The sequence below is a fragment of the Carcharodon carcharias genome, chromosome 13 (genome assembly GCF_017639515.1).
Source record: "Carcharodon carcharias isolate sCarCar2 chromosome 13, sCarCar2.pri, whole genome shotgun sequence".
NCBI classification, from domain to species: Eukaryota; Metazoa; Chordata; class Chondrichthyes; order Lamniformes; family Lamnidae; genus Carcharodon; species Carcharodon carcharias.
This window is the reverse complement of record NC_054479.1, coordinates 102,448,594-102,459,144: the sequence shown is the minus strand read 5'-3', so window position 1 is coordinate 102,459,144 and position 10,551 is coordinate 102,448,594.

The window sequence follows — 10,551 nt, the reverse complement described above, 5'->3', positions numbered from 1 at the left end:
TGTGTGGTAGCGGGCGGGCAAAATGGCGTTCCACCTGCCGTTGGCGATGGTGGGTTTTCACGCTGTATCGCCCAGAGCCCGCCAAATTACTAATGCATTCTGGGGAAACATGCCATTTCCATGGCGGGTGGGCTCTCGTTCGCCCTCCAGCCATCACCCCACCGTTGCATCACACTGGCCGCAATGGTTAAAAGGCAGCCGCCAGCACATTGCTCATCGCCACCAGCTCACCACCGCTGCCTGGGAGACATGGCCAGCAAAGGAGAAAAGAACACAACCCCCCCCGCTTCAATGACGGGCCCCTCGAGTGACTGCTGGATGCTGTGGAGACCCACTAGGATGTCCTGTATTCCTGCTCTGGCCACAGGATAGGCAGCAATGTGACCAATCCAGCTTGGGAGGCAGTGGCAGCAGTGGTCAGCGCCAATACTCTTCAGAAGAGGACAGCCAACCAATACCATAAAAGAATGAATGATCTCCTCTATTCCATCAGGGTAAGTCACTCTTCTCATCAGTCTTAACTCACACTTTCACAAACCCATCACACACGCACAGGGCCCTCACTCACTGCTGGTTCAAGGGACATCACCATTCACTCCCTCATATTCACCGTCATTGTCCTCATCCTGCTCACGGGACCACTCACTGCCCATTCAGGCCAGGCAGGCATCCTGCTTATACTTTCCCCATCTCTATCCATGCAGAACAAGCTGGCACACAAGAGAGGGAGGTCGCAGACTGGTGGTTTCCCAAAATCAAGGTCCACGTGAACTTTGAAAACTGAGCCATCCAGCTGGCCGGCAAGTATCTGGACTGTTCCTGTGCTAACAGTGATGTCAGTGCTGCTTTACCAAGTGAGGATCCAGTAGTGCAACATCCATCAGACAACCATGCCGTGAGTGATGGTGTCCTCTTTCACGGGCCCCTGCCATGTACTAATCATCTGTCTTTGCTTTTGTAGGCACATCTGCCAAACAGCCGACAGAGTCCATGACCCAGGGCCTCCAATCAAGCCCCGAAGAAACCTCTGAAGGAGAATCTGGAATCCTCCCACCCTGAAGTCCCGTCACAGCGTTCACCCACACCCTCCACCAGCAAAGAACGATATACTTCGGTGGGACCTATCTTTAGAGTGGCCCTGGATCATAATCCGGTGAGCGCATTGCACAGTCTGATCCACAGCAGGTGGAGGCAAGGACTTCTCAGGTGTGCAGCACTCGGAGGACTGCTGGAGGCCAGAACGTTGCTGAAACCAAGTCAGGTGACGAGCCTCTGGACTTGGTCATGTCACAGTTGCTGGAGCTGCAAAGGCAAACTTGGGAACATCAGGAAGGGATTTCTGCTGCAAGTCTTAGACTGCAAAGCACGATGGAGGAGTCTGTCTGCCTTCAGGCTGAGGTGATAGTGCCAACATTCCAGCACACTGTGGTCAACATTGGTAGGATGGCAGCCGCCATCCTTAGTTCAGGATTGCCTCTTGCACTGCTGCGCAGGCTCAAATCCATTGCTGACGCCACCGTTGGCTTCCAACAGTGTGTATGCGAGAGGGGTGCTGGGTAGCTCAATCTCACTCCAGCAATCCCTGCTCCTCAAGGAGTCAGCCTGGGACCCTGGGCACTCATAGGGTGAAGGATCAGCATGTGCACACTCCGGGCCCATCCATTCAAGTGACTCCAAGATTGTGTGGCCCATTCGACTCCTAACTTCCTTTGACCTCAGCAGCTCCAGCTCCACAGGCCGAGGAGGGTACCACTGCCACACAGCAGGACCCCGATGCAGGTCATGGTCCTCCAGAGGATGCCCACCAAAGTCAACTCAGGACAGGGAGTCGCAGTCAGCCTCTGCTATGGATGTCCGGGGTGCACCAAGACTTAGTGGCAGGGTTAGGAAAGTTAAGGAGAATTAGTTGCACAGCCTGCGCACGGGTGCTAATCACTTGTATATACTGTTCACTATTGTCAATAAACTCCCAACAATGTCTCCCTGCCTATTGCTCCTTGTTCTAATGAGCAGTGTTTCTTGTCATTCAGATGTGAAACCTTTCTGTACAACACAAAGGCAGGTTCTCAGTCCAGGTCTCTTCCCTGTGCTCTGTGCAGCCTTCAGACCAAAGTGGTGGTCTGGCCTCACACTCCCTGGAAACATTACTGATGCCTGCACCTCGGCGGTGCTGGTCATTGCTGCCAGAATGTAGTGGGCAGGTGCCACAGAGTTCGCTCATTCTCTCTGTGTGCTCTCAGCACCTTTAAGGTGGGGCTGGCCCCAATGTCTTCAGCACCTGTGACCACTGATGCTCTGCTCCAGCTCCCGAAGGAGTCAGGTGCTGGACAAAGCATCAGATGCTTCTAAAGTTTCATGACTGCGTCTCCATGATATGACCCTGATCATAGAGCGCAAGTGAGCTGCCTTCAGCCAGACAGGAGTCAAACATTCTCAGAGGCTAGGTGAAGATCTATGGAGTATCCTCACTGCATATTGTCATCATCCCCCTGCAATCGAGCAACTATTAAGGCCCTCACTGCATCTCCACTACAGGAGCATTCTCACTGAGGGTATTGGCACTGCCATAATCCAGACTGGAGTCAAACATTCATAAAAGCGATATGAGGATCTCTGGGGACACTTCACTGCATGTTGTCATCATCCTCCACAAATCTAGCAGCTACGGGGTCTCCCAAGTGTGCCCCTGCCTCATCTAGCTAGTGCGAGGGCCTCATCCCAGTCATTGCCGCCTTTGAGGACTTCCTTACTTTCATCCCCATTGACATCATCCTCATTGGAGGAGACATACACCTCCTCCATCTCCTCAGCCAGCTCGTCTCCCTGTTGCAGTACCAGGTTGTCAAGGGCACAGCAGACAGCGACGATGTGTGACACCCTCTGTGGACTGTATTGCAGGGCTCCACCAGACTGGTCCAAGCACTGGAACCTCATCTTCAGCATCCCGATGGTCTGCTCGTCCAAGTTGCGAGTTGCTGCATGAGCCTCATTATGCAGTTGCTCTGTTGCAGTCTGAGACCGCTGCACGGGTGTCATCAGCCATGGCCCCTTGTCCCCAGGGAGCCAACCCTACAGCTTCTGTGAGCACTGGAAGACTCCAGGGATCTGTGACCGACTGAAGATGTAGGCATCGTGCAACTCCCTGGAAACTGTGCACACACATGCAGGATGCATTTCTGGTCGTCGCATACCAGCTGCACATTCAGTGAGTGGAATCCCTTGTGGCTGATGTAGTCCACCGTGTGTAGGGACAGAGACCTGAGCACCACATGGGTGCAGTCAATCGCACCCTGCACTTGTGGGAATCCTGAGATCAGGGTCAATCCAGTGGCTTTTGCATCCTGGCTGTCCCAGTCCTGGGCGAAATGCACAAAGTTGTGTGGCCTCGAGAAGATGGCATCTGTGACCTCATGGATGCATTTGTGGGTGGAGGCTTGTGCTATCCCACAGAGGCCACCTGTGGAGCCCTGAAAGGAGCCACTAGCGTGGAAATTGAGCCGCAATCACTTTCACAGCCACTAGCAGTGGATGCCCTACATGACCCCTTGGTGCTACTTCTGTAGTAAATGGTAGACGTGAGCAAGCAAATCCCTAGGCATGCGCAGTCATCGGTGACACTGGTTCTCGGTCATCTGCAGGAATGACAGGCGACGTCTATAGACCCTGGGTGTCGCTAGGCGCCGACCAGCCACGGCTCGCTGTCACTCTTGGGCAGTGTGTGTCGGGGCCCCAGCAGCCACTTCTTCCTGAGGGTGCTGCTCCTACCTTTGTGTGGCCAGGAGCCTTAGTCGCTCTCTCCTCTGTCTTCTTCGCTCTCTGGAGGCCATCAGGCGTGCAGCTAGGTCACCAGGCTCCATGCACCTGATGTGGTTCTCCTGCGGCATGAAAGAGAGAGAGACATGGTTAGCGTGGGTCTACTTAGCACCTTTTCTGGCCCTGTACAGGCCCCTTAACGTTCCTGGAGAGTGCTGGCCACCCCTTGGATGGCCAGAGATGAGTGTGCTGCCCTGTCAGCCTGCGACATGGGGGAGACTGCTCCTAACTGGGATGCTGAGCTTGCAAGGGGCTGTGAGTGCCTCCAGCAGTGACTGCTACATGGCCAACATTGGCGAGGAGATTGTACATCATGTGCAGTCCAACTGCTCCACGGCCCAGAAAAGTGGTCGTGGACTCGCAATCTGTGCCGGGCATGGGGGGTGTGGCGGGGGGCATGGGGGGGTAAGGTCTTGAGCACTTGGTGGCACCTTGGTGCCTCTGTGTTGCTTGCATGGGTGGGCAGTCTAGGAGCCCGACTCCAATCATATCACTGTGGCTGCGCCTGATCTGTCTCAGTTGCAGAGGAATGGTCAGTTTATGCAGGTGTCCTTACATCGTGGCCACTTCCCTCACCTACCCTTCCCCCCCCCCACCGACCTTGATTTCTTGTGCACGGGATCTAGCACCAGGGCAGCAACTGCCCTCCCCTCCTGACAACAGTTGCCCCCGGATACCCCCCCAACAACAGTTGCCCCGAGGCTGGGCAACAGTTAGCCCCGGATACCCCGCTGATAACAGTCACCTCTGAGGCTGGGCAGCTGTTGCTCCCCGACGCCACCCCCCCAAACAACAGTCACCTCCGAGGCTGGACAGCAGTTGCCCCTGGACACCCCCCCCCACCCCCCACCCCCGGCGAGCTCTGTAGAACGCTGCTGCTCACTCACCTCCAGTTCCCCAAAAGTGAAGGTCGCCAAGCGCACGTTGCCTGTGTGCTGTTATGAAACACATTGACATGATTTCTCCCCGATGTGGACATATGATCTGGCGAGGGTCCAGAGCCTGGCAAGATGTCCTTTTAATGATATGCTGATGTATTACAATGAGCTCCCCGATGACCGTTGATGGGCTGAGCGGATGATCGCGACCTTTGGATTTTTGAGGAAACCTCACACAAGTGCAGGATGAGGTTTCTGATATTAGTTAAAAATAAATAAAGTGTTTGGGCAGAATTTTTATTATCTATATGTTTAGGTGAGTGAGTGCGATGTGTGGACATTTTTTTTCTGCATTTTTACATCCTTATTTCTTGGTTTTAAATTCTTTAGCTCCCTGAGGCAGCTGTCTGCCTTCAGGGAGCTTTCATTGCGCACTCCCCTGCGCCCACGCTGATGGCAGTGTTTGTCCTCCTCCTGCCCCCATCCCGGCAGCGCTGAGTCTTTCAGCGTGCCTTTCATGCTGGCTTGCTGTTAATTGGCCAGCCACTGTGAAATTGCGGTCAGGGGGTCAAACACTGGCGGAAGGCCGTTTCCCAGCCACTTGTGGGCCCACCCACCACGCCTGCCTGCCTGCCCAACGACCTGAAAATCCTGACCTGTGTCTATGTGTTTGTGTGTGTGTGTGGGGGATTTAATTGAAATGGAGACAGTTGGTCTGGATGTTTTAAGTCATCAAAAAGAAGCTAGGTTTGAAATGCTAGGTACGTAAACATGCCTGAAGTTTTAGAGTGTGAGGTGTAAGAAAAATTTGCATTTTTAGATAAAGCAGAGTAGTTTGAATTTCAAAGAGATGGTAAGAAGTTACACCTAGACGGAAGTTAAGCCAAAACAGTGTGTTTATTTTTCCCAAAGGTTATTGATAATATAAGCACTATGAAAAGATTTATATTATGAGAAAGGTAAAGTTCCAAAGACGTAACAGACTAGTGGAATTTGCATTAAAAAGGGAAAATGTGTATAAAGGAGGAGAGGGCATTCTAAAATCTAACAAAAGTGTGAAAAGCCTCCAGCCTCTGTGCATCAAGTTGCTGTCTACAGGAACCAAAGCTGACAAAACTCACTTTGAATTCTCCTATCAGGGTATTGTGTTGCTTTACCTGGGTCTGTTTAAATCTATTTGTTTTTTTACTGTTGCTTTAATGGAGGTGTAACTGAGAGGAGATTAATTAAGGGTTTTAGGCATTATTATAGTAGTAATTTGTAGATCTATGATGTGATTGAAATCTTTTCTTTTGTTAATAAATGTTTAATTTCATTTTCTAAAAGCCTCTGAAGCCATGGTAGTCTTATTACTTCTGAATTCAGGGCATGCATCTCAAAATAAAATACAAATTGTATAACAGTTGTGACCACGTGATCAAGTTTCCCTCGTGGTTTGATCCTCCTGACACACATCATCTGACATGCTGTAACACGTGTCTTGAGGTATAAGTGAGACTGCGGCTTATGAAGTATAAAATACCCAAGCACATACCAGTTTGTCTTATATATATATATATATATATATATATATATATATATTCATGGTTCCATTTTGAATTTGGAAACATTTCTTTGCTGAAATGCAGTGATTTATCTATCCATGTATATTTAGACTTCTGATTGTTGCTATAACTGCATTAACAGAAGTTTATCTATAAATTGCATTTTAATAGTTCATCTTTAACTTTACAATTTACTTTATTGTGTTTATTTGGATTGACTTAAAATATGAAAGAAGACATTCACATACTTTCCCAAAAGTAGTTCACACAGCGTGTGAACAGGTTGACATGTTGGAGCGGGAGGAGGTGGAACTGTAGGGCAAGGCTGGTTTGTAGGAGTTAATTGACATTCTGGCTTAAAATGGTCTAAAACCTTCCAGTCATTCGCACTGATGTGGCAGCAGTGTAGTGGCATGACTTCTCCATTTCTTTTCATGCAGTCAACAGGACCATTATCCAAACATGAGCCTTTTGAAGAAAAAAACACATTCATTTGTCAGTTAGATGCATCTGTGGTACTTCTGAGAGAAATCAATTATCAATATCTTTACTAACACAGTGAATAATGAAACCACAAAATTCTTATTTCATCTTTCATGATATAAGCAGGACCAAAACTATAAATTACACATACCACACTGTCCCTGAGTATTGTTCAGAAAGTATTTTTGTGATAATCTAATTCGAAAGGTATCACCAAAAGCGATTATGCTTGCTTGAATGTCAGGAATAGAAATATATATATTCTGATGCATGGAGTGTATGTTAATTCCATTCAAACTGTAAGGTACAGTCACAATATCTCCATCAAAAGTTATCTGTAAAAGTGAACAATATTTTAAAATGCTTAAATAACTGTAGTATTTCAGTGTACATTTCATGTAATATATTCTGGTAATTGAAACATGCACTGCTGCAGCAATTCAATATTTACTATGTTCTGCTCATCCATCAGCCCTGTCCTTGCTCATTTACATTGATAGGCTCATCATCACCCATCCTATCTTTATGTTTCCCAAACCCCGCATTCTTAACACATTCACAATCTGTCTTATCACCTTCAAACATTTGTGCACATATATGCACAGATCACTGTTCCTGCACCCCTTTTATTTCTGTCAATGACCTGAAATGTTAACTCTGTTTCTCTTCACAGATGCTGCCTGACTGTTGAGTATTTCCAATATTCTCTGATTTTATTTCAGATTTGCAACATCTGCAGTATTTTACTTTTGTAGCAAGTTTGAGAAAAGATTTAACATAGGTGATCAAAATCATGAGGGGTCAAGACAGAGTAGATAGGGAGAAACTGTTCCCATTGGTGGAAGGGTTCAGAACCAAAGGGCATCAATTTAAGATGATTGGCAAAAGAACCAACACAACATGAGGAAAAACTGCTTTATGCAGCAATTAATTAGGATCTGGAATGCATTGCCTGAGAATCTGGCAGAAGCAGGTTCAATGGTGGCTTTCAAGAGGGAATTGGATAATTACCTGAAGAAAATAATTTGCATGGGGAATGGGCAGGGGAATGGGACTAGCTGTGTTGCCCTTTCAGAGAGTTGGCATGGACATGACAGGCTGAATAGTCTCTTCCTATTCTGCAATCATTCTATGATTCTTTCTAGGCTTGGTGTCTAATTCCATATGCCTATTTGTTATATGCCATGACCTATATTTGACATTAAAGGGCCTGATTTTCACCCATTCAAAATCTGTCCACTCACACAGAGTTAACATCATGTTCAAATAATGTATAAGTGCTGATTGATGTTTATTAGTGTTGTACTTGCCAGTTGCTGAACCCTAGTTGTAATAGTTACGACACTTTCATTGTAAAACACGATTATCCCTCTTGCACAAGACATGGGCAGTTCCGAAAAACAATAATAATTGTCTACTAGAACCGAGAAATTGTATCTTGGAACTCGTTCTTCTATAAGTGTGTACGTGCAATTTTCAAAGAAATCATACTGTGTACCACCGAATGTGAGATAGTGTGGGTCTCCCCATACTTGACATTGGCCTAGAAGACAATAAAGCTTTGGGTAAATGCAGGCTGGTTAATGATTCAAAAAGAGTTGTAAATAATAATAATCAATTCAAAAGGTTTATGATACTTACAGTAACAATCCCATTTCTCACAACCGTTTTCATCGATAACTTTAGAAGGTTTCAGACACATGGGCTTAGCATCCAGTAAACATGGAGTTGTTCTTTGTGCTGTGGATGTAGATGTTGTCTGCTTTCTGGTACTTGTTGTCAGTGTTGTCTGCACTGTAGTAACAGTAGTTATAGGTGTTGCTTGCTCTGTGGTACTTGTAGTTGTAAGTGTTTGCTCTGTGGTAACTGTGGTTGTAGGTGTTGTTTGCTTTCTGGTAACTGTGGTTGTAGGTGTTGTTCGCTTTGTGGTACTTGTTAATGTAGGTGTTGTCTGTTCTGTGGTAACTGTGGTTGTAGGTGTTGTCTGCTTTGTGGTAACTGTGGTTGTAGGTGTTGTTCGCTTTGTGGTACTTGTTAATGTAGGTGTTGTCTGCTTTGTGGTGACTGTGGTTGTAGGTGTTGTTTGCTTTGTGGTACTTGTTAATGTAGGTGTTGTTTGCTCTGTGGTAATTATGGTTGTAGGTGTTGTTCGCTTTGTGGTACTTGTTAATGTAGGTGTTGTCTGCTTTGTGGTACTTGTTAACGTAGGTGTTGTCTGCTTTGTGGTAAATGTGGTTGTAGGTGTTGTCTGCTTTGTGGTAACTGTGGTTGTAGGTGTTGTCTGATTTGTGGTACTTGTTAACGTAGGTGTTGTCTGCTTTGTGGTAACTGTGGTTGTAGGTGTTGTCTGCTTTGTGGTAACTGTGGTTGTAGGTGTTGTTTGCTTTGTTATACTTGTTAATGTAGGTGTTGTCTGCTTTGTGGTAACTGTGGTAGTAGGTGTTGTTTGCTTTGTGGTAACTGTGGTTGTAGGTGTTGTTTGCTTTGTGGTACTTGTTAATGTAGGTGTTGTCTGCTCTGTGGTAACTGTGGTTGTAGGTGTTGTTTGCTTTGTGGTACTTGTTAATGTAGGTGTTGTCTGCTTTGTGGTAACTGTGGTTGTAGGTGTTGTCTGATTTGTGGTACTTGTTAATGTATGTGTTGTCTGCTCTGTGGTAACTGTGGTTGTGGGTGTTGTTCGCTTTGTGGTAACTATGGTTGTATGTGTTGTCTGCTCTGTGGTAACTGTGGTTGTAGGTGTTGTTCGCTTTGTGGTACTTGTTAATATAGGTGTTGTCTGCTTTGTGGTAACTGTGGTTGTAGGTGTTGTCTGATTTGTGGTACTTGTTAATGTAGGTGTTGTCTGCTTTGTGGTAACTGTGGTTGTAGGTGTTGTCTGCTTTGTGGTAACTGTGGTTGTAGGTGTTGTTCGCTTTGTGGTACTTGTTAATGTAGGTGTTGTCTGCTTTGTGGTGACTGTGGTTGTAGGTGTTGTTTGCTTTGTGGTACTTGTTAATGTAGGTGTTGTTTGCTCTGTGGTAATTATGGTTGTAGGTGTTGTTCGCTTTGTGGTACTTGTTAATGTAGGTGTTGTCTGCTTTGTGGTACTTGTTAACGTAGGTGTTGTCTGCTTTGTGGTAAATGTGGTTGTAGGTGTTGTCTGCTTTGTGGTAACTGTGGTTGTAGGTGTTGTCTGATTTGTGGTACTTGTTAACGTAGGTGTTGTCTGCTTTGTGGTAACTGTGGTTGTAGGTGTTGTCTGCTTTGTGGTAACTGTGGTTGTAGGTGTTGTTTGCTTTGTTATACTTGTTAATGTAGGTGTTGTCTGCTTTGTGGTAACTGTGGTAGTAGGTGTTGTTTGCTTTGTTATACTTGTTAATGTAGGTGTTGTCTGCTTTGTGGTAACTGTGGTTGTAGGTGTTGTCTGCTTTGTGGTAACTGTGGTTGTAGGTGTTGTTTGCTTTGTGGTACTTGTTAATGTAGGTGTTGTCTGCTCTGTGGTAACTGTGGTTGTAGGTGTTGTTTGCTTTGTGGTACTTGTTAATGTAGGTGTTGTCTGCTTTGTGGTAACTGTGGTTGTAGGTGCTGTCTGATTTGTGGTACTTGTTAATGTATGTGTTGTCTGCTCTGTGGTAACTGTGGTTGTGGGTGTTGTTCGCTTTGTGGTACTTGTTAATATAGGTGTTGTCTGCTTTGTGGTAACTGTGGTTGTAGGTGTTGTCTGATTTGTGGTACTTGTTAATGTAGGTGTTGTCTGCTTTGTGGTAACTGTGGTTGTAGGTGTTGTCTGATTTGTGGTAACTGTGGTTGTAGGTGTTGTCTGCTTTGTGGTAACTGTGGTTGTAGGTGTTGTT